The sequence below is a fragment of the Salvelinus namaycush genome, chromosome 25, assembly GCF_016432855.1.
Source record: "Salvelinus namaycush isolate Seneca chromosome 25, SaNama_1.0, whole genome shotgun sequence".
NCBI lineage: Eukaryota > Metazoa > Chordata > Actinopteri > Salmoniformes > Salmonidae > Salvelinus > Salvelinus namaycush.
In genome coordinates this window covers 13669696-13694747 of record NC_052331.1, presented here as the reverse complement: position 1 = coordinate 13694747, position 25052 = coordinate 13669696, and the positions used below count along the sequence as shown (strand labels likewise).

General features: G+C 41.5%; 1 protein-coding gene and 1 long non-coding RNA gene across 3 annotated transcripts in view; both read left to right on the top strand.

Annotated features, from left to right (window-relative positions):
- The window catches only part of LOC120020275 (acid-sensing ion channel 1C), a 175762-nt gene that overhangs the window by 99228 nt on the left and 51482 nt on the right, over window positions 1–25052 (top strand). The window lies entirely within an intron of this gene.
- Window positions 15204–17730, top strand: LOC120020276. Of its 2 annotated transcripts, XR_005472430.1 has the most exons (6): window positions 15204–15284; window positions 15925–15986; window positions 16151–16247; window positions 16383–16608; window positions 17350–17478; window positions 17592–17730. It is a non-coding gene; the product is annotated as an uncharacterized LOC120020276 (long non-coding RNA). The 2 variants fall into 2 exon arrangements; XR_005472429.1 differs by lacking the exon at window positions 17350–17478.

The window sequence follows — 25052 nt, the reverse complement described above, 5'->3', positions numbered from 1 at the left end:
CATGGCTCAACAAGGACCTCTGGAGGCAGATGAGAGAACAGGATTTTTACTTGAAAACAGCCTTGACGTCTGGTAAGAATGGTGACAGATGTATATTTGCATCACTGAGAACTAAGGTGGTTAGGAATAAAAAAAAAAGCAAAAGCAGAGTTCTTTCTTAGAGTGATCAATGAAGCAAAAGGAAATGGCAAAGTGGGAATTTCAAACTAACAGGGAGAGGAGCTGAAAAGTCCAAAGAACATCCTGAATTAAAGGTTCATGGGATTCTAATTCAAGACTCCCATTTCATTTCCACCACCTTTAACATTTTTTTTGTTGACTCTGCCAGGGAACTGGCTCAAAGATTTTCAACCAAGACCACAGTTCTCACTCCCATAGATAGTAATAATAAACCATTATTCACAATTCCTGAAATCTCAGCATCAGCAGTGGACAGTATTATTAGCTTCTCCAGGAGCTCTAATACAGAATATGTATTTGGTCTAAACACTGTATTCCCGAAGAGACACAAATATTCTCTGATTGCCCCTATTGTACATCTAGTTAATCTGTCCATCAAATATGGGTTCTTCCCCAATGCTTGGAAGTCTGCTGCAGTGATACCTGTTTTAAAATCTGGTGACCCAACACTGGTGGAAAATTACAGACCTATAAGCATTCTTCCAGTGGTATCAAAAGCAGCTGCAAGATGGGTGGCTGATCATCTGACTGATCACCTCATTCAGGGAAACTCCATACATCAAATGCAATTTTGGATTCAGAACCGAAACAGCCAATTGCTATTTTCTGGAGTGCATTAAATCTAAACTGGACATAGGTGGTGAAGTCGGCGCAGTCTTTTTGGATCTTGGAAAGGCCTTTGATACAGTGAATCATGAGGCTCTTCCTATCCAAACTATCCTCCCTTAATGTGTCCACTGAAGTCATTAGTTGGATGTATTCCTATCTGACAAACAGAAGTCAAAGGGTTTGTTTGGGGGACACTCAGTCGGAATCTCTTTACTATAACATTGGGGTCCCACAAGGGTCAATATTAGGCCCCCTTCTGTTTACCATCTACTGTATATAAATGATCACCCACTTGCTTGCCCACAAGTTAACATGCTGACAATGCTAACAATACAGTTCTGTATGTCCCCTCAAAAAATAGACAATTGGTTATTAATAAGTTAACTGAAGCTATGGTACATGTTTCTAAATGGATGACTAATTCTTGCCTGCATTTAAATATACACAATACTGTTTGTATGTACTTCTCTAAGAAATCCATTGATTCTTCCCAACGAGCTGTTCTTGTTCATGGGGAGAATCTGAAAGTTGTGTCTAACTTCAGGTATCTTGGTGTCATTTTGGACTCCAACTTGACATTTAAAAAACATGTGAAGAAGATGGTCAATACAGTTAAGTTTGGATTATCCAACTTTAGGTTTCTAAGACCTTTCCTTCCCCTGGAGGCCGACAAACTATATATGCATGCTGTGATCTTCTCACATCTGAGATATTACCTCACATGCTGGTCACAAGCAGGAGCTACTATTCTGAAACCAATTGAATCACTTTACAAACAAAGACTTAAGATTTTTGATAACAAACCAAACAGTTACCACCATTACATCATTTACAAACATCATTTATTTAGTCTGGATAGTTTAAAGCAGTATGTACTGTAGATGCAAGGCTTGTCTTTAAGATCCTGCATGGTCTGCCCCTCCACCCCTATGCCGGCATATCATGCTCAAGGAAAGCACCTCCAGGATAACAAGGGCAGTAACTAGAGGGGACTGCGTTGTCTCTTTTCGACACAGTAACATGGGCCAATCGGTCTTCTCTGTTAGAGCTACAATATATTGGAATACAATGCCCATGGACTTGAGAAACGCACTGATTATTGTACTTTTACATTTGAATTGAAAACATGGCTAAAATCTATCCAAACCTGTACACATGAGTTATCTGTGGTTCCTCATATGTAAGACGACAGTAATAATAGTGTTGTTGTTGTCGTTAGAATTATATGTTATATTATTGGATGTAATATATTTGTATTTTGTATTGTTTTAGTGAGTAGTTGTATTGTGGTTGTGTCCTTAGCTGCCTTGGGACTACGGGTGCAAATGATCTTTTGGCTAAACCCGGCACATTTACATGGATGTTGCATTATTGTAATATTGATGTTGATTAATGTGCATTGTCCCCTATAAATAAATAAAACAAACTCACTTGTCTGTGCTGACATGGGCAGATCGTGAGCTGATAGCGTGTTTGTGAATGTTAACAGAATTATTTATGGCTCAATAGTTGCACTATGATGGAATACTTTGGTATTTGTATGAGAATACACAGTGTATGTATGAGTAAAGCTGGGGCTGCCGTCAAATCCTTCCAACCTGTGCATTTAATCAATGTCATCTGTTGCCTGAGTAATGTTTTAGGTGTGTGCATTGCCATTACGAATAAAAAAACATCATACTTATCCCAAATGTCATTCTCCTCTACTTAGTCTAAATCAAGGATAAGACCGCATGAGGTATTTAAACCTTATTAAGGCAACTCTTGAGATTCAGATCAGCCTAGATGGAAGATTGAAGCTCCAGTCGATGATGAATCAATCAGTGTACAATTAAAATGTACTATTTATAGCGCACCTTGTGGGCGTGGGAAAAATCCCCATAATCTTGACTTGAATGGCCTACTACATCTGCAATGTTCCCCATGTTAATAACATTAATATGACAAAATACTCTAAATGTCCTGTTTTTGTATAACAGGACAATTAGTCATAGCACGACTCCTATAGGAGTGTCTCTAATGTTTCTCTCTATTCATCGAGCCAGAATCAAAGCAAGGACAGTTTCCACTGACCATGTCCCCTTACTAAATTAACATTGCCACCTGCTGCCAGATGCTATTCATTCAGGTTTGGCAACAAAATAATAGCTTTTTGATTCATCTACAGAGAGATGTAGCAATCGGCAGACTAACTCTCTATCCCCATCATCCATGAATTAACTCCACAGGCTTATTCACTGGATAAAATGTCAAGCCAGTAACTCTGCTAATGCTAATGTAAATCCTATTAGTGGAGTCCGGAATTACTGGTTACGTTGATAAAGATGAGCAAAAAAGACTGTATGAATTAAATAATACAAATACTGAGCTATATTGTTAACTTAAAAAAAACTATTTATACTAATACAATTGCTCAGAGAAATATTATTTTTTACAAATACATATTTTTGAAATCAAAAAATGATAAGGGTCAAAATGATTGGATCCTCTGGTTTCAATATTCCAGAATCCTCCCCCTGCGAGAATAACGAGACTGAGCCTTTTTATCAACTGTTTTTATGAGATTGGAGAACACATTGGGAGGGATGTGTTCTTTCAATTCAAACCACATGTTTTCAATGGGGTTGAAGTCCAGAGACTGAGATGACCATTGCAAAATATTGATTTTGTGGTCAATTGATCTGTGCTTGGGGTTATTGTCTTGCTGGACAATTCACCTGTGCCAAGTTTGAGCCTCCTGGCAGAGGCAACCAGGTTTTGGGCTAAAATGTCCAGATACTTGGTAAAGTTAATGATGCCATTGACCTTAACAATGGCCACAGGACCAGTGGAAGCCAAGTAGCCCCATAACATCAAAGATCCACCATCATATTTTACAGTAGGTGTGAGGACCTCTATTTTTGTGTCATATGATCATAGCACCGATTCCAATTCAAGTGCCAATGCTGTTTGGCAAACTCCAGGCAGTACTATTGTCAGAGGAAAATAGAGCTCTTTGACCATGCACACCAATGGTGGGTTTGGCCTTCGAAAGAATAATGCATATGCAGAAAATACCTCATACCTACTGTAAAATATACTGGTGGATCTTTGATGTTATGGGGCTATTTTACTTCCACTGGTCCTGGGGCCCTTGTTAAAGGGATAGTGTGAGATTTTGAGATTTAGTTTGTTTTTCTACTTATCCAGGGAAGATCTCAATTACATACTACTCACTTCCTTTCTCCTCATCTCCTTCTCAAAACCCATTGGATGAGAAAGACAGAAGTCTCTCCCCTCTGACAATTGAGATTCTCCCCCATTTACCCTAAGCACACATCAAAATCCACAAAGAAATCGATCATTTAGGCTGGGTTTCTGTACATCACTTTGTGACATCAGCTGATGTAAGAAGGACTTTATAAATACATTTTATTGATAATTGACAACAAAATCAACATTTTGCAATGGCCATCTCAGTCTACGGACTTGAACCCCATTGAAAACCTGTGGTTGGAATTTAGATTTGTTTTTTTTCTCTGAGTAATTGTATTAGTTGCATATAGCTCAGTATTTGTATTGTACTTCTTTTAGTCTTTTTTGCTCATCTTTATCAAGGAATCCAATAATTGCGGACCCCACTGTACGTCTGTAGAAAGAATGGTAATCATTTAGCAAAACCACCCCAAGATTTATGAGTAGTACATATCATACTAATTAGCATAAAACACTGCACTGTAACATGTTTCAATGTTAATATAATATGTACCTGTAGGAGAGTTGGGGTTGGAGTGGGTGACTGAGAATGGCAGGCTACTTACAGCAGAGGAGTGCGTGTGTGTGTCTTACGTCTTGTGTGGAAGACAGAATTATATTGAGATACTGTCAGTATGTACTGGGCGGATGTACAGTGAAGAAGCAGGATAGCTCTGAGGCTCACTAGAGAGCTTGTTAAAGAGGCATCTCTCAGAAGAAGACAGCATTGAAGCCTCACTTCACTGTCTTTCTAAAGGAGGGGTCCAGCAAAACACAGAGATCTGCCCAAATGCACCCAACACAATGAAGGCAGGTGTAAACTAAGGTCAAACAGATGAAACCATATGGCCTCAAGCAACACCAAAAATGTTTCCCTGAACAGAATAACTACATCCAAAATGATTAGTTTTGTTACAAACTGTCCTCAGTAAGGTTACAGCACCTGGAATGTGAAAAGAGAGAAAAGCAGTGTAGCAACAAGACTGAGATTTGGAGTGAAACGTCTAATAGTACCTCTTCCTAAATAATATTACTGTAGATTTCCTTTACTGTAGTTATTTTCAAATGGTTTTAAAGTACTGTAGTTGTTAGACAAGCCCACAACCCTGATGTAAACAACACCATACTCTAGCTCTAAACCACTGAGCCATTGGAACTACAGTAAGTAATGTAGCTAGCTAAAAGAGTGACTTTTGTAATTGGGAGGGGGAATAAGAGAAATGATCCCATGAGTGGATGTCACAGGATGTAGCTGAGACAATGTTTACTGGGGCTTTTAGATGGAATTTCTCATGCATTTTAACACACCCATTACAGGGTGAAGTGGGCATAATTAGTTAACTCAAGTCTGTGGCTGCAGCCCGATGACAGTTACGCCACACCAAAGGACTGTGTAATTGGAAAAAAAACTCCCCTGGACGGTCAGTATAAAAACACTGTTTTAAACACCATTGATTGGAGAAGGGTGATCTTAAAGTAACTGTCCAGTGAACATATTACTTTTAAAAGTTAAGGTCTTTACTCATACACAAATAATGTTTTGGACACATCCTATACTCCAGCAGAGGCTCCTCAGAGGAGGAAGGGGAGAACCATCATCCTCTGTGAATTTCAAAATCCTTTTAGATAAAAACATACTAAGTATATTCACGTTGCCAAATAATTGATTAAAACAAACTGTTTTTCAATGAAGGTCTACATTTGCCTCAACAGCACTCTGTAGGGTAGCACCATCGTGTAGCCGGAGGACAGCTAGTTTCCGTCCTCTTCTGGGTACATTGACTACAATACAAAACCTAGGAGGCTCATGGTTCTCACCCCTTCCATAGACTTACACAGTAATTATGACAACTTACGGAGGACGTCCTGCAACCTATCAGAGATCTTGCAGCATGAACTGACATGTTGTCCACCCAATCAAAGGATCAGAGAATGAATCCCGTTTTGAAAGCATAAGCTACAGCTAGCAAGCAGTGCAGTGCATGAAATGGGGTGAGAAGTTGACTCAAAGAGAGAGAAATATAATAGTTGAACAGTTTTGAACAAATTCATTTATTTAAAAATGAAGAAGTGAGAGAGAGAGCTATGTTTTTTTTAAACTTTCACTTAGTTAGCGAAAGCAGCTAGCTAGTTTAGCCTACTGAAACACCCAGCTCAAACAGAGAGGGATGCTATGTTAGCTAGCTGGCTATGGCTATCCAACAGGGGACCTCTTCCAAGTCAAGGTAAGCTTTTGGTTTTATTAATTTATTGCCACTGGGGCCCGCTGGTGTAACTGCTAAACTGCTTGCTGACAGTACACTCTACTGTATGATTGGAGCGGGTTTACTAACGCGTTAGTTCTAGTGTCTATGTTGACTATATGCCATAGGTTTCATGCATTTATACCATTCCACCTTTTCCGCTCCAGACATTACTATGAACCTGTCTTCTCCAATTAAGGTACCACCAACTTCCTATGGACCCCACTATGGAAAGGGGAGACTCTCGTGAAAATTATGATGTTCTCCGTTTTGCTTTACGATCCCCATAAGTGTCACGAGACTCATCTGAAGGTAACTCATACACACGGATGGAGGTAGTTTTGTGCAAACAAAAATTAGGGATTAAATATGTCTCTAAAAAAACACAACAATTTCCTGAGCTTCCTTATATCTCCTAGATATAGGACAGACACTTCAAAACCTTATTCCTTATGATACTGTCTTTTTTGCCTGTCTTTTTTCCCTTTTATGATTGTGCTATTCAATGTATTTCTATGGGCTATAGTAGTAAAGGCTAAATTCAATATTTTATCAAATACATGTCATATTTTTATTTTCATACCTACATTGGAGGACTAGCTAAAGGATCCATGGTATGGCCATCTTAAAACGTCCATGGTCTGTTCCCAAGAAAGCTAAGGTAACTGAGCTGAACGACTATCGCCCCGTAGCACTCACTTCCATCATCATGAAGTGCTTTGAGAGACAAGTCAAGAATCATACCACCTCCACTGTACCTGACACCCTAGACCCACTCCAATTTGCTTACCGCCCCAATAGGTCCACAGATGACGCAATCGCAATCACACTGCCCTAACCCGTCTGGACAAGAGGAATACCTACTATGTAAGAATGCTGTTCATCAACTACAGCTCAGCATTTAACACCATAGTACCATCCAAACTCGTCATTAAGCTCGAGGGTCTCGACCCCGCCCTGTGCAACTAGGTCCTGGACTTTCTGACGGGACGCCCCCAGGTGGTGAGGGTAGGAAACAACATCTCCTCTCTGCTGATCCTCAACACTGGGGCCCCACAAGGGTGCGTTCTCAGCCCTCTCCTGTACTACCTGTTCACCCATGACTGCGTGGCCATGCACGCCTCCAACTCAATAATCAAGTTTGCAGACGACACTACTGTAAAGTGGTAGGCTTGATTACCAACAACGACGAGACGGCCTACAGGGCGGAGGTGAGGGCCCTCGGAATGTGGTGTTAGGAAAATAACCTCACACTCAATGTCAACAAAACAAAGGAGATGATCGTGAACTTCAGGAAACAGCAGAGGGAGCAACCCCCTATCCACATCGACGGGACAGTAGTGGAGAAGGTGGAACGTTTTAAGTTCCTCGGCATACACATCACGGACAAACTGAAATGGTCCACCCACACAGACAGCGTAGTGAAGAAGGCGCAACAGCGCCTCTTCAACCTCAGGAGGCTGAAGAAATTTGGCTTGTCACCAAAAACATTCAAACTTTTACAGATGCACTATCGAGAGCATCCTGTCGGGCTGTATCACCGCTTGGTATGGCAACTGCTCCGCCCACAACCGAAGGCTCTCCAGAGGGTAGTGAGATCTGCACAACGCATCACCAGGGGCAAACTACCTGCCCTCCGATGTCACAGGAAGGCCAAAAAGATCATCAAGGACAACAACCACCCGAGCCACTGCCTGTTCACCCCGCTATCATCCAGAAGACGAGGTCAGTACAGGTGTATCAAAGCTGGGGCCGAGAGACTGAAAAACAGCTTCTATCTCAAGGCCATCACTGTTAAACAGGCATCACTAACATTGAGTGGGTGCTGCCAGCATACTGACTCAAATCTCTAGCCACTTTTAATAATTTAAAAATGTATGTAATAAATGTATCACTAGTCACTTAAACAATGCCACTTTATATAATATTTACATACCCTACATTACTCATCTCATATGTATATACTGTACTCTATACCATCTACTGCATCTTGCCTATGCTGTTCGGCCATCGCTCATCCTTATATTTATATGTACATATTCTTATTGATTCCTTTACACTTGTGTGTAAAAGGTAGTTAGGAAATTGTTAGATTACTTGTTAGATATTACTGCATGGTCGGAACTAGAAACACAAGAATTTCGCTACACTAGCATTAACATCTGCTAACCATGTGCATGTGACCAATAAAATTTGATTTGGTATGACCAGCCCCCCCCCACAGCTTAGACTTTTAGAGGTTAAGCGGGATGAAAAGTCACCTTTTATTTTAATATTGCGCTTGATGTCTGTGTAGTAGCTAATTGGTTTCTCCCACTGCCAGGAATTCATTTTGGAGAGGGACCTTTGAAGTAACCCCAGTGAAGCCTTTGTTTGCCTTTTGTATTCTTCTATGGCAGATTTATGAATTCCCCTGTGGCCCCTTAATGAATGACTTCCAGTGCAGATTCAAAGCATTACATCAGCTTGGGGAGGAAATTCTCTCATTACTACAATGTACTAACACACAGGGACAGAGGAAACAAGCATATCTACAGTTGAAGTCGGAAGTTTACATACACTTAGGTTGGAGTCATTAAAGTTCGATATTTAAACACTACAAATGTCTTGTTAACGAACTATATTTTTTGCAAGTTGGTTAGGACATCTACTTTGTGCATGACACAAGTAATTTTTCCAACAATTGTTTACAGACAGAATATTTCACTTATAATTCACGGAATAACAATTCCAGTGGGTCAGAAGTTTACATACACTAAGTTGACACTGCTTTTAAACAGTTTAGAAAATTCCAGAAAAGGATGTCATGGCTTTAGAAGCTTCTGATAGGCTAATTGACATAATTTTAGTAAGTTGGAGGTGTACCTGTGGATGTATTTCAAGGCCTACCTTCAAACTCAGTGTCTCTTTGCTTGACATCATGGGAAAATCAAAAGAAACCAGCCAAGTCCTCAGAAAAAAAATTATAGACCTCCACAAGTCTGGTTCATCCTTGGGAGCAATTTCCAAATGCCTGAAGGTACCACGTTCATCTGTACAAACAATAGTACGCAAGTATAAACACCATGGAACCACGCAGCCGTCATACCGCTCAGGTAGGAGACGCGTTCTGTCTCCTAGAGATTAATGTACCTTGGTGCGAAAAGCGCAAATCAATCCCAGAACAACAGCAAAAAACCTTGTGAAGATGCTGGAGGAAACAGGTACAAAATAATCTATATCCACAGTAAAACAAGTCCTATATCGACATAACCTGAAAGGCCGCTCAGCAAGGAAGAAGCCACTGCTCCAAAACCGCCATAAAAAAGCCAGACTACGGTTTGCAACTGCACATGGGGACAAAGATTGTACTTTTTGGAGAAATGTCCTCTGGTGTGATGAAACAAAAATAGAACTGTTTGACCATAATGACCATCGTTATGTTTGGAGAAAAAAGGGGGATGCTTGCAAACTAAAGAACACCATCCCAACTGTGAAGCAAGGGGGTGGCAGCATCATGTTGTGGGGGTGCTTTGCTGCAGGAGGGACTGATGCACTTAACAAAATAGATGGCATCATGAGAAGGGAAATTATGTGGATATATATAAGCAACATCTCAAGACATCAATCAGGAAGTTTAAGCTTGGTCACAAATGGGTCTTCCAAATGGACAATGACCCCAAGCATACTTCCAAAATTGTGGCAAAATGGCTTAAGGACAACAAAGTCAAGGTATTGGAGTGGCCATCTCAAATCCTTGACCTCAATCCTATAGAAAATTTGTGGGCAGAACTGAAAAAGCGTGTGCGAGCAAGGAGGCCTACAAACCTGACTCAGTTACACCAGCTCTGTCAGGAGGAATGGGCCAAAATTCACCCAAGTTATTGTGGGAAGTTTGTGGAATGCTCCCCGAAACGTTTGACCCAAGTTAATTTAAAGGCAATGCTACCAAATACTAATTGAGTGTATGTAAACTTCTGGCCCACTGTGAATGTGATGAAAGAAATAAAAGAGGAATAAATCCTTCTCTCTACTATTATTCTGACATTTCACATTCTTAAAATAAAGTGGTGATCCTAACTGACCTAAGACTGGGAATTTTTACTAGGATTCAATGTCAGGAATTGTGAAAAACTGAGTTTAAATGTAATTGGCTAAGGTGTATGTAAACTCCTGACTTCAACTGTACATGTGCAGCAATAGTAATCATTTTACTTGTATTTGGGTTGACGTTTGGGTTGTAGTGCTGTTTAAACTAACACTATTCAAAGGCCACACGGAAACTTGGAATAACCTATACATGGTTGGTAAGATGAGAATCTGTAGAAGGCTTCTATCTATATTTTGAAATGGCGAATGTTGATTCCGGGAAGCTGCAATCACAGAAAAGGGAACAATCTACTTTATCTGTTAGTTAACTTCAAAGAACTCCATAGGATATCAACAGTGACAAAGGTTGGCTGCTATTTAAGTGATAGTTTGATTTTCAAATCCTTGTATTGGTGCGTGGCAAGCTACTTTTATGGAGAGACCGCCCAGAGTTTTCCATTCCATTTGAGAAAGTAAATGATAGCTGCGTACTAAGTCCTGCAACCCCCAGCACATGACACAATCAACAGCACAAAACCAAAGATAGATATTTTTTAAGAAATGTATCTTGTGTCATCGTGTTGACTATAAACTTTTATACCACCACCAATCGGAGGTAAAATGGATGTGTAATTATATGTGATCAAAACATCAGCTTGTGTAATGTAGTAACACATACTGTCCACATCATTGAAAGTAGCGTAATATACACTACCGTTCAAAAGTTTGGGGTCACTTAGAGTTGTCCCCCCCCCCCCCCCCCCCCCCCATTAAAATAACATAAAATTGATCAGAAATACCGTGTAGACATTGTTAATGTTGTAAATGACTATTGTAGCTGGAAACGGCAGATTTTCTATGGAATATCTACATAGGTGTACAGAGGCCCATTATCAGCAACCATCACTCCTGTGTTCAATGGCACGTTGTGTTAGCTAATCCAAGTTTATAATTTTAAAAGGCTAATTGATCATTAGAAAACACTTTTGCAATTATGTTAGCACAGCTGAAAACTGTTGTTCTGATTAAAGAAGCTATAAAACTGGCCTTCTTTAGACTAGTTGAGTATCTGGAGCATCAGCATTGGTGGGTTCGATTACGGGCTCAAAATGGCCAGAAACAAATAACTTTCTTCTGAAACTCGTCAGTCTATTCTTGTTCTGAGAAATCAAGGCGATTCCATGCGAGAAATTGCCAAGAAACTGAAGATCTCGTACAACGCTGTGTACTACTCCCTTCACAGAACAGTGCAAACTGGCTCTAACTAGAATAGAAAGAGGATTGAGAGGCACCGGTGCACAACTGAGCAAGAGGACAAGTACATTAGTGTCTAGTTTGAGAAACAGATGCCTCAACTGGCAGCTTCATTAAATAGTACCCGCAAAACACCAGTCTCAACTCAGTGAAGAGGAGACTCCGGGATGCTGGCCTTCTAGGCAGAGTTGCAAAGAAAAATACATATCTCAGACTGGCCAATAAAAAGAAAAGATTAAGATGGACAAAAGAACACAGACATTGGACAGAGGAACTTTTCTGTTGTGTCCATACCATACATGCCCTTCAAAATCAATAGTTTCTTGCCAACACAAATGTTTCATTTATTGAGATAACGTATGGGTTTAAGGATTTTAGTAATGTTATTCGCCACTTTCTCCATCATGGGTTGACACCCCACCTTCACGACCCCGGGAGCTTTACCTCTCTCCCTCATCCTCTCAACTGCAATCAACTCTGTTTCGCAGCCTACCAATATCAGCTGGTTCACCTTGGAGATTAGGTCCTGGTTTTCATCGGCTGGCAGTCCTGCAACTATGACAGACACGTCTTAGTGGAACTTAGTTGTTTTGGCTGCGCCTATTCTCCAAGATTCCTAGAATTCTACACGAGTCTGCAGACGTCCAACTTCAAGAGCTATGTGGTCATGTAGCTGCTTGTTATTATTCTCCAGTTGAGTCAGCAAAACTGTATGATTATCCTGGATGGCTTTATCCACGTAAGCTGTTAACTTTGCTATTCATTCCTTTTTCATTACGCAGCTTCATTTCATCCATCTTTGGATTGGCACTTTCTTTCTTTGATAAATTTTGCTCTATGCTTTTCTCACCACTGCGTAGATTTCTACAGGAGTCCATATGTTTTAGTGGTTAAGTGTTTCTGTTATTGCTGTTGAAGTTAGCTAGCCAGCTACGTTTATAGCTAGGCTAACCAGCTAACTCGCCAAGCATTCCCCAACAAGTCTGTCAATTGACGATCTTTCACCCAAACGGGATTCAGACTTCAGCTGACTCCGTTTATGGGCCGATCTCTGTGTTTTAAACTTCAAAAATGTTTAAATAAATTGTTTGGGGGGGGGTTGTCCTATAAAGAAGTAGCAGTGTTTTTATTGTCATTTACAGCCGATACAGATAGATACACTCTTAGAAATAAAGGTGCCATCTAGAACCTAAAATTATTCTTTGGCTGTCCCCATAGGGGAATCCTTTGAAGAACCCTTTTTGGTTCCAGCTAGAACCCTTTCCACAGAGGGTTCTACATGGACCATAAAAGAGTTCTACCTGGAACCAAAAAGGGTTCTACCTGGGGCTACCTTGCCAAACCATTCAATTGATAGTAGCATTCTATTCAATAACAAAGAAAGACAATAACAAGTAATAGATGTGTCCTGTATAATTATATTGCTGAGTACAAGGGCTTGAACCATTCAGAGACATCAGCATCAAGCCTGTCTTGTCAGTCTGGACTCCATCATATCATCTTGGAAGTCTCCCAAGTGCTGTCTCCATAAAGGTATCTGTGAACACATGCACACAGTCACGGTTCGATTATCAATGGCAGTTAGAATCTGGTTTTTGTCAGATATCATCTATTCTATGTTGAAGTTTGATCAGGTCAGACTAAATCTACCTAATTTTGTTCTCCCCATCGACAACCGTTGGTGAGCAGGCAGGAGGTGAGGTCTTTGCCAGAGCCACATTTATGGGCATAGCAGCGTAGATCAGCTCCTGGCCCCTCATCAAAGATACTGGATCGTCTCTTTCACACATACACAATCAATGGTAGTTATGATTAGCCTGGTGGAACCAACCGGATCCTTGCGTTCACCTTTCTATTTCACTTCAGATATCATAAAATGTGAAGAGAAATAGAATGGTGAACACAGCGATCAGGCTCGTTCATCAAGCTAAGTTATGCCTTGGAAATAAGCAACAAATAATGGCAGTTTACATACACTGTTGTAGTCAGACATGAGTTAGCTAGTACCACCATAGCTGCATCCTTAGACATGGGTTGCACCTCAAAAGGCTAATGTGACTGTTTAGTCTAAATTAAACTAAATTATAGTGGCATGGAAACAAGATGACATTGCTGAAGTAGTCAAATAATTAGTAGGAAACAACTTTGCCATTTTATGATGTCGTCAAATTTCCATTAGAGAGATGGCAATGTTGCCATTAATGTAACTAGCAAAGTTAGTCAAAAATAGCTAGCAATGCTAATGTTAGCTAGCTACAATACAGTGTTCCCCTCAATTTTAGTTAGCTGGCAGAAGTTACACTGCCTCTAAAGTCAATCTGGCGACATCACAATCATGACAAGAGGTTCCTACTAATTATTTGCCTTCTTTTGAAATGTTATTCTGTTTCCAAGCCAAATCTGAGTTGTATTGAAGTGTGAACATCAGCTATGCCATTGATGATAGTGATAACGATCAACAAAATATACATAACACACACATGCACACTGTACCTACTGTAGCAGCCCTCTTCTCACCACAGGGACTTCCAAGGCCCTGTCTCTTTTATGCACATACTCGGATAATGAGTCAGTTTGTGTTCAACTTTTCCCTTCCCATCCAAAATCAAGAGATACTTAAAGCTAGCTGCCTTCCTCCTGCACTGAAATCCCAAAGGTCCTGCAGGGTGTGCTCACAAATAATTGCCATTTAGAGTCATGACAGGAAGTGGTTTGAAGCCAGCTACCTTTAAAAAGAGAGGAAAATAACCTCTTAACATATTCCGTAGATGTCATCTGAATGTGGGAGGGAGATATAAGCAGATGCATGCCAGTACAGTGGTCCCCATCCTGTTTTGAACACCTTTTATAGGATACAAAATGCTTTGGCACTCCTTACTTTTTCCTAATAATTGATTTAGTTGTAATGATCTCCATCTCATCTGATACATACTGTAAATCATACTTTGTCTATGAATTTTTAAAAAATGGATTAAGTAGGGTTTATTTAAACTATTTCCATAGTTCCTTACGCATTATGGCTAAATTGCGTGTACCCCCTTAAAGAACGACTGCCCCTAAAAACCAACTAATCCCATTGAAAACGACCTATGTAGCATCGATATGAGTCAAACATTTATTTTAGTGTAAAATGTACTACAAAGTGTATGGGATAATAATGATAGAACCCTGTAAATTTTAATTTTGAAATTCGTGGTCACACATTGAGATTTGTGGTTCGTAAATGTGCAATTTTATTTTGCAAGCTTGTATCATAATGTGTGAAAAATGTAACAGTCGCAAACATGTAACTTGACATTTGAATACATTCAATAAGATTTGCAAGCATAATTTATTTTCAGAATTATTACAAGTCTATTTACGACTATGAATATTCTGCTGCAAAGCAAAAAATACACTTCAAGATTGTATCTGCGCACGCTTGGAGTTATGTAACTGTTGTCACGTTACAAAGAGTTACCAAGTGTGTAGAAAGTTTTGTACATTTGAAGAAAGAGATTCACAAGTTTAAAAAAATTGACTGAGCAACGTTGCGGGCAGGACCTTTTACTCCTGACCAATCAGCCAAAACAACCGCCGCCTAATGCTGCAACCATTGGCCGGATTGTTCCATCAATCAAATCTCAGGAAGTAGTTTGAAGAGGAGAAGGGAAGTAATTTCTACAAAGTAACTAGAATAAAATGATCTACCTGAAGGTAATCTCTTTTATATGTGTACATATTTTTTTGTTGTAAAAATGCATGACAGTAGTTTGTTTATGTGAAATATAAATAGTACATTTCAGATTAACTCCATTGACAGCAGCTAAATTAACGTTAGCTAGCTGGCTTCTGACATTCATCCTAGCTTTACTATCAACTGGTTAGCTATATCAGGCAGCTTTAGATGCGAGGTGGAAACAAATATATGTGGTAGTTAACCATCTTATTGATAAAGGTCATATAAATGCCATTAGCTAGCTGTCAACATGTAGCTAGCTACCTAAATTGAAACTGCTGGGGGAAAAACTCCCACCATAATCATAGTACCGGTAGTTAGGTTTCTAAGAAAGCAATACTATATATTTGCTAGCTAACGTTATATATTAAAGACTTGTTACTGACTTTTGAAGACAATTGTCAAACTACTTCGTTCCACTGCCTGTTATTGATTAATTGGTGACTGAAAAGTTGGCAAGAAAAATGCCCCATCCTGCAAATAGGCTGTATTGTTTTGATATCATTTGGCTGAATAGGCTTGTGAACAGTTACATGAGTGTTTAATTAGCCTAGTTAGCCAAATTACTGACTGACTAGGCTTATTGTTATTCAGGTTTTTGTTGTTATTGCATTTCAGGTGGAGAGGGAGTAAGATCACTAGAAAGCAGAAAGCTGCCAGACAACCACAGGACCCAAGAGGTATTACAGTCAATGCTTATGAACTGGATATTGTATGTGAATTGCCCATTTATATCAATGAAACTAACAAAATGGTTGGCTTGTGCAGAAACATGTGCAGTAAATGCTAACATGGCTTTGGTGATGAAAGGTACATCATGTATATACTGTCATCTCCCAATCAGACCTCTACATGCTGTAACATGGGCCTGGATGGTGAGGCACAACTGCTTCCAACTGCCTTACTGAATATTGGGGCCTTCAGTGGTACCTGACATTACAGTAAGAGTCTCTTAATCTCTTTCTCGTAGCCATTTAACATGTCATCATGTGTTTTAAGTAACCACTCATTCATCCAAACTGCTACACACATACGAACTGACTCATATTCACTTGTCTATTTGTCCTATTCTTCAGGCTTTTCTGAGATATATATTTTAGTTGGCACACCTTTGTGATGTCTTATATACATGAATAAAAATGTATTCAACCCTGGACATGAGGCTCCAGTTCGACAATGCATGCTTCCAGTTCGACAATGCATGCTTCCAGCAGGATGCACAGACAACTATGGTTTGCATGCCCTACTGAAGGACCCTACCGTGCGGAATAAGTGGTTGTAGTTCGTTGGTCCCCAATGGTGGTGAGTATAGCGGTAGCTAGACCATAGACTGCTGGTTATGTATCTGGTTATGTATATTTTGTTGATCGTTATCACTATCATCAATGGCATAGCTGATGTTCACACTTCAATACAACTCAGATTTGGCTTGGAAACAGAATAACATTTCAAAAGAAGGCAAATAATTAGTAGGAACGTCTTGTCATGATTGTGATGTCGCCAGCTTGACTTTAGAGGCAGTATAACTTCTGCCAGCTAACTAAAATTGAGGGGAACACTGTATTGTAGCTAGCTAACATTAGCATTGCTAGCTATTTTTGACTAACTTTGCTAGTTACATTAATGGCAACATTGCCATCTCTCTAATGGAAATTTGACGACATCATAAAATGGCAAAGTTGTTTCCTACTAATTATTTGACTACTTCAGCAATGTCATCTTGTTTCCATGCCACTATAATTTAGTTTAATTTAGACTAAACAGTCACATTAGCCTTTTGAGGTGCAACCCATGTCTAAGGATGCAGCTATGGTGGTACTAGCTAACTCATGTCTGACTACAACAGTGTATGTAAACTGCCATTATTTGTTGCTTATTTCCAAGGCATAACTTAGCTTGATGAAAGAGCCTGATCGCTGTGTTCAGCATTCTATTTCTCTTCACATTTTATGATATCTGAAGTGAAATAGAAAGGTGAACGCAAGGATCCGGTTGGTTCCACCAGGCTAATCATAACTACCATTGATTGTGTATGTGTGAAAGAGACGATCCAGTATCTTTGATGAGGGGCCAGGAGCTGATCTACGCTGCTATGCCCATAAATGTGGCTCTGGCAAAGACCTCACCTCTTGCCTGCTCACCAACGGTTGTCGATGGGGAGAACAAAATTAGGTAGATTTAGTCTGACCTGATCAAACTTCAACATAGAGTAGATGATTTCTGACAAAAACCAGATTCTAACTGCCATTGGTAATTGAACCGTGACTGTGTGCATGTGTTCACAGATACCTTTATGGAGACAGCACTTGGGAGACTTCAAAAATGATATGATGGCGTCCAGACTGACAAGACAGGCTTGATGCTGATGTCTCTGAATGGTTCAAGACCTTGTACTCAGCAATATAATTATACAGGACACATCTATTACTTGTTATTGTCTTTTTTTGTTATTGAATAGAATGCTACTATCAATTGAATGGTTTGGCAAGGTAGCCCCAGGTAGAACCCTTTTTGGATCCAGGTAGAACTCTTATGTTCCATGTAGAACCCTCTGTGGAAAGGGTTCTAGCTGGAACCAAAAAGGGTTCTTCAAAGGATTCCCCTATGGGGACAGCCTAAGAATCATTTTAGGTTCTAGATGGCACCTTTATTTCTAAGAGTGTATCGGCTGTAAATGACAATAAAAACGCTGCTACTTCATCGGACAAAACTCCCCCCCCCAAAAAAATAATTTAAATGTTTTTAAAGTTTAAAACACAGAGATCGGCCCATAAACGGAGGCAGCTGAAGTCTGAATCCCGTTTTGGTGAAAGATCGTCAATTGACAGACTTGTTGGGGAATGCTTGGCGAGTTAGCTGGTTAGCCTAACTATAAACGTAGCTGGCTAGCTAACTTCAACGGCAATAACAGAAACACTTAACCGCTAAAACATATGGACTCCTGTAAAAATCTATGCAGTGGTGAGAAAAGCATAGAGCAAAATGTATCAAAGAAAAAAAGTGCCAATCCAAAGATGGATGAAATGAAGCTGCGTAATGAAAAAGGAATGAATAGCAAAGTTAACAGCTTACGTGGATAAAGCCATCCAGGATAATCATACAGTTTTGCTGACTCAACTGGAGAATAATAACAAGCAGCTACATGACCACATAGCTCTTGAAGTTGGACGTCTGCAGACTCGTGTAGAATTCTAGGAATCTTGGAGAATAGGCGCAGCCAAAACAACTAAGTTCCACTAAGACGTGTCTGTCATAGTTGCAGGACTGCCAGCCGATGAAAACGAGGACCTAATCTCCAAGGTGAATCAGCTGATGTTGGTAGGCTGCGAAACAAAGTTGATTGCAGTTGAGAGGATGAGGGAGGGAGGTAAAGCTCCCGGGGTCGTGAAGGTGGGGTGTCAACCCATGAAGGAGAAAGTGGCGAATAACATTACTAAAATCCTTAGAACACATACGTTACCTCAATAAATGAAACATTTGTGTTGGCAAGAAACTATTGATTTTGAAGGGCATGTATGGTATGGAAACAACAGAAAAGTTCCTCTGTCCAATGTCTGTGTTCTTTTGTTCATCTTAATCTTTTCTTTTTATTGGCCAGTCTGAGATATGTCTTTTTCTTTGCAACTCTGCCTAGAAGGCCAGCATCCCGGAGTCTCCTCTTCACTGAGTTGAGACTGGTGTTTTGCGGGTACTATTTAATGAAGCTGCCAGTTGAGGCATCTGTTTCTCAAACTAGACCTCCCGGGTGGCGCAGTGGTCTAGGGCACTGCATCGCAGTGCTAGCTGCGCCACCAGAGTCTCTGGGTTCACGCCCAGGCTCTGTCGCAGCCGGCCGCAACCGGGAGGTCCGTGGGGCGACGCACAATTGGCATAGCGTCGCCCGGGTTAGGGAGGGTTTGGCCGGTAGGGATATCCTTGTCTCAGTATGTAAATGTAGTAAAATGTATGCACTCTACTGTAAGTCGCTCTGGATAAGAGCGTCTGCTAAATGACTAAAATGTAAATGTAAAATGTAGACACTAATGTACTTGTCCTCTTGCTCAGTTGTGCACCGGTGCCTCCCAATCCTCTTTCTCTTCTGGTTAGAGCCAGTTTGCACTGTTCTGTGAAGGGAGTAGTACACAGCGCTCTACGAGATCTTCAGTTTCTTGGCAATTTCTCGCATGGAATAGCCTTGATTTCTCAGAACAAGAATAGACTGACGAGTTTCAGAAGAAAGTTATTTGTTTCTGGCCATTTTGAGCCCGTAATCGAACCCACCAATGCTGATGCTCCAGATACTCAACTAGTCTAAAGAAGGCCAGTTTTATAGCTTCTTTAATCAGGACAACAGTTTTCAGCTGTGCTAACATAATTGCAAAAGTGTTTTCTAATGATCAATTAGCCTTTTAAAATTATAAACTTGGATTAGCTAACACAACGTGCCATTGAACACAGGAGTGATGGTTGCTGATAATGGGCCTCTGTACCCCTATGTAGATATTCCATTAAAAAATCAGCCGTTTCCAGATACAATAGTCATTTACAACATTAACAATGTCTACACGGTATTTCTGATCAATTTGATGTTATTTTAATGGACAAAAATAAGGACATTCTAAGTGACCCCAAACTTTTGAACGCTAGTGCATATTACGCTACTTTCGATGATGTGGACAGTATGTGTTACTACATTACACAAGCTGATGTTTTGATCACATATAATTACACATCCATTTTACCTCTGATTGGTGGTGGTATAAAAGTTTATAGTCAACACGATGACACGATACATTTCTTTAAAAATATCTATCTTTGGTTTTGTGCTGTTGATTGTGTCATGTGCTGGGGGTTGCAGGACTTAGTACGCAGCTATCATTTACTTTCTCAAATGGAATGGAAAACTCTGGGCGGTCTCTCCATAAAAGTCGCTTGCCACGCACCAATACAAGGATTTGAAATTCAAACTATCACTTAAATAGCAGCCAACCTTTGTCACTGTTGATATCCTATGGAGTTCTTTGAAGTTAACTAACAGATAAAGTAGTTTGTTCCCTTTTCCGTGATTGCAGCTTCCCGGAATCAACATTCGCCATTTCAAAATATAGATGGAAGCCTTCTACAAATTCTCATCTTACCAACCATGTATAGGTTATTCCAAGTTTTTGTGTGGCCTTTGAATAGTGTTAGTTTAAACAGCACTACAACCCAAACGTCAACCCAAATACAAGTAAAATGATTACTATTGCTGCACATGTACAGTTGAAGTCAGAAGTTTACATACACCTTAGCCAATTACATTTAAACTCAGTTTTTCACAATTCCTGACATTTAATCCTAGTAAAAATTCCCAGTCTTAGGTCAGTTAGGATCACCACTTTATTTTAAGAATGTGAAATGTCAGAATAATAGTAGAGAGAAGGATTTATTCCTCTTTTATTTCTTTCATCACATTCCCAGTGGGCCAGAAGTTTCCATACACTCAATTAGTATTTGGTAGCATTGCCTTTAAATTGTTAAACTTGGGTCAAACGTTTCGGGGAGCATTCCACAATTTTGAATTTTGGCCCATTCCTCCTGACAGAGCTGGTGTAACTAAGTCAGGTTCGTAGGTCTCCTTGCTCGTACATGCTTTTTCAGTTCTGCCCACAAATGTTCTATAGGATTGAGGTCAGGGCTTTGTGATGGCCACTCCAATACCTTGACTTTGTTGTCCTTAAGCCATTTAGCCACAACTTTGGAAGTATGCTTGTGGTCATTGTCCATTTGGAAGACCCATTTACGACCAAGCTTTAACTTCCTGACATGTCTTGAGATGTTGCTTCAATATATCCACATAATTTCCCTTCTCATGATGCAATCTATTTTGTGAAGTGCACCAGTCCCTCCTGCAGCAAAGCACCCCCACAACATGATGCTGCCACCCCCGTGCTTCACGGTTGGGATGGTGTTCTTCAGCTTGCAAGCATCCCCCTTTTTCCTCCAAACATAACGATGGTCATTATGGCCAAACAGTTATATTTTTGTTTCATCAGACCAGAGGACATTTCTCCAAAAGTACGATCTTTGTCCCCATGTGCAGTTGCAAACCTTAGTCTGGCTTTTTTATGGCGGTTTTGGAGCAGTGGCTTCTTCCTTGCTCAGCGGCCTTTCAGGTTATGTCGATATAGGACTCGTTTTACTGTGGATATAGATTATTTTGTACCTGTTTTGTACCTGCACCAAGGTACATTAATCTCTAGGAGACAGAATGCGTCTCCTTCCTGAGCAATAAGATGGCTGCGTGGTTCCATAGTGTTTATACTTGCGTACTATTGTTTGTACAGATGAACGTGGTACCTTCAGGCGTTTGGAATTTGCTCCCAAGGATGAACCAGACTTGTGGAGGTCTACAATTTTTTTTCGGAATTCTTGGCTGATTTCTTTTGATTTTCCCATGATGGGAAACACCTCCAATTTACTCAATGATGTCAATTAGCCTATCAGAAGCTTCTAAAGCCATTACATAATTTTCTGGAATTTTCCAAGCTGTTTAAAGGCACAGTCAACTTAGTGTATGTATACTTCTGACCCACTGGAATTGTGATACAGTGAAATCTGTCTGTAAACAATTATTGGAAAAATGACTTAGGAAGTAGATGTCCTAACCGACTTGCCAAAAGTATAGTTTGTTAACAGGAAATTTGTGGAGTGGTTGAAAAACTAGTTTTAATGACTCCAACCTAAGTGTATGTAAACTTCCGACTTCAACTGTATGTGTAGATGTTTATATTTTCTATATATCACAAACTGTTTCTACGTACTAGTTATTTATTTGGACACTTTAAAACTGTGTTTTGACATTGGGCAACATGTATTTATCTTAAAAGCATAATTTTCAACTTAAGTTTTAAGAATATAAATTGAACTTAACATTCATTTCCAATGGTATTGAACTTACTCATGTAAAAACTACTGAATGAGTCCAAACATTTGCTGTGATTTATTTATTTTAATGGTATAACCAAAAATCACCAAAAGAGGTTTTCTCTGCCTACTCAAGGTTTCCCCTTTTCGATTTGTAATTGTAATTCAGTATTGTAGAAAGGCAGTTTGTAAGGAGTCTTTCTCCTGATGATGGTGACATTGGGTTCTTCTACAAAACTGGTGAGAGGGTAATTATCATGTTAGGAATAGAGAGACAGATTTAGGACCTTTCCCTCATTATTCAAATGACCTTTAAGCATAATGAAAATGGCAGCCTTATATCTTGCTTATAGTATGAGCTCAGTCAGATACAGATACTGGGTCTGCCTGACATTTCCATCGCATGGCCGGGATACATAGCGGATGATGACGTAGTCTCCGAAGAGATTAGTTACCTCCACACCTGTGAAAGCAGCTCTGCTCCGGCTTCCCTCCCTTGCGCCGCTGAAAGAGGCAGGGTATTTGTAACGTATACCCCGGGAGTCAGATAGCAGGTGCAGAAGGTGAGTTTAATACAGAACAGATACAGAAGAACAAACATGGAATGTGTACTGAATGTGAGAAAAATCCAATAACACCGAAGGACTGATGACAACTGAGGGCTAAATAAAGGGGGACTAATCAGGGTCGTGATGAAGTCCAGGTGTGTCTAATAATGGGGCCCAGGTGTGCGTAATGAAATGTTGCCAGGACAGGTAGTTAGGAGACTTGCGACGTTGAGCGCCAGAGCGGGAGTAGACGTGACAGCCCCCCCCCCCCCCCCCACAGCATGGCTCCAGCGCACGCTGCAGGGGGACGCCGGCCCCGAGGGCGAGGAGCGGGCCAGACCGAATGGCTAAGGTGGAAATCTCGGATGAATTTGGGATCTAGAATGTTGTCCACTGGAACCCAACACCACTCCTCTGGACGGTACCCCTCCCAGTCCACCAGGTACTGGAGCCAACCCCCACGACGTCGGGAGTCCAGGAGGGATCTGACGGCATCGGCGACGCTTCCCTCGATTTTCAGGGGAGGTAGAGGGGTGTCATGGAGGATGGGGGGCCATCATCCAGGGGACCAGGAACCACCAGCCTGAGGAGGGAAATGTGAAAATAGGGTGAGATCCAGTAGTTAGTGGGTAGCTGTAATCAGTAACTTATCTCATTGGGACTTTGAATGGCCCCATAAAACGTGGGCTTAGCTTCCGGCAGGTGGACAGGAGGTTCCTGGTGGAGAGCCAGACGCGGGAGCCTCACTGTGGGGTTGGTCCACCTGCTCAATCTGGTGGAGTACGGCGCGTTGGAGCCTCATGTGGGCAGCATTCCAAACCTCCTCTGCCAAACTACTCGTCCACCTCAGGAGCTTCGGTCTGGCTTGGGGTTCATGGATCCAGGTCCGGCTGGTAACCCAGGACGCACTGGAAGGGAGACAGCCTGGTGGAGGAGTGACAAAGTGAGTTCTGGGCATACAACGCCTAGGGAAGGATCCAGGCCCACTCCCCCTGCCAGTCCTGCCAGTGACTCCTAAGGAACCTCCCCAGCTCTTGGTTGGTCCTCTCTACCTGCCCGTTAGACTGATGCCAGTACCTGGATGTGAAGCTGACCGTGACCCCCTGCTTCTCCATGAAGGCTCTCCATACCCGCGACGTGAATAGGGAACCATGGTCGGAGACGATGTCCTCCGTAAGGCCATAGTGTCGGAAGACCTGCTGGAACAGTAGCGACATGGACAGCGGTAGGGAGACCATAGAGAGGGATAAAACGGAAAGATTTTGAGAATTTGTCCACAACAACCATAACAGTGGTGAAACCATCAGATGGGGGAAGATCAGTAACAAAATCGATGGACACATGGGACCAAGGCCGCTGAGGCACAGGAAGGGGAAGGAGTTTCCCTACTGGAGCGTGCCAGGGAGATTTGGATTGGGTACCTATAGAGCATGAGTTGACATAGTGGGCGATGTCCTGTGCCAAGGTGGACCACCATTACTTCTCACACCATTACTTCTCACATCACACCCCTTCTCAGAGGGGTGATGAAGAAGGCAAGGCTTTTCTGGTGCATGGGTCCAACAGTGAGGGTGAGTGGTGCGGTGATGTGCGTAATTGTGCTGGATCCCAATGGTCAAGTATTTAGGGCTTGGAAAGGAAAAGGAGAGCGGGTATGAGGTTAAGTTCAGGGAGGAGTCGAGGGCCTGGAATACTTGCGCCTACCCTGGGAGACGGAAGGCCACAGGACTGCCCTAATGCTCTAGTGGACCCCGGGTTAGGGCGCACCGGACACCGCTGAAGCTGGTGCCCCTCCTGGCCACAATAGGGACAGAGCCCCAGCTGTCTCCAACGATGGCGCTCTGCCGCGGAGAGGCGTATGGTCCCTACTTCCATGGGTTCAGGCTCTGCCTCAGGATAGCCAAAGGAGGTAGGCGAGTGGCGAGGTGGACACCGGTGCTCCCGAATAAGGTTATCCACACGGATGGCCAGCGAGATGAGTGTCCAAGGATATGTTGTCATCCCGACATGCCAACTCCATCTATACCTCCTCGCATAGTCCACTGCGTAATAAAGTATGGAGCGCCAGCTTATTACATCCGCTGGAGGCCGCCACAGTCCGAAAGGTGAGGGTGTACTCCGCAGCGGTCTGGGCACCCTGCCGGTGCTGGAAAAGTCTCTCACCTCCCTCTCTGCCCTCTGGAGGATGGTTGAAGACCACCCTGAACAGAACCTCTCATAGGAACCCAGCTCCTCCTCTCCTCTCCCGTGGCAACCTTGGACCTCTCAGTGGTGGGGGCTCCCGTCTGAAAGGCAAAATAGAGGGAGCACTGT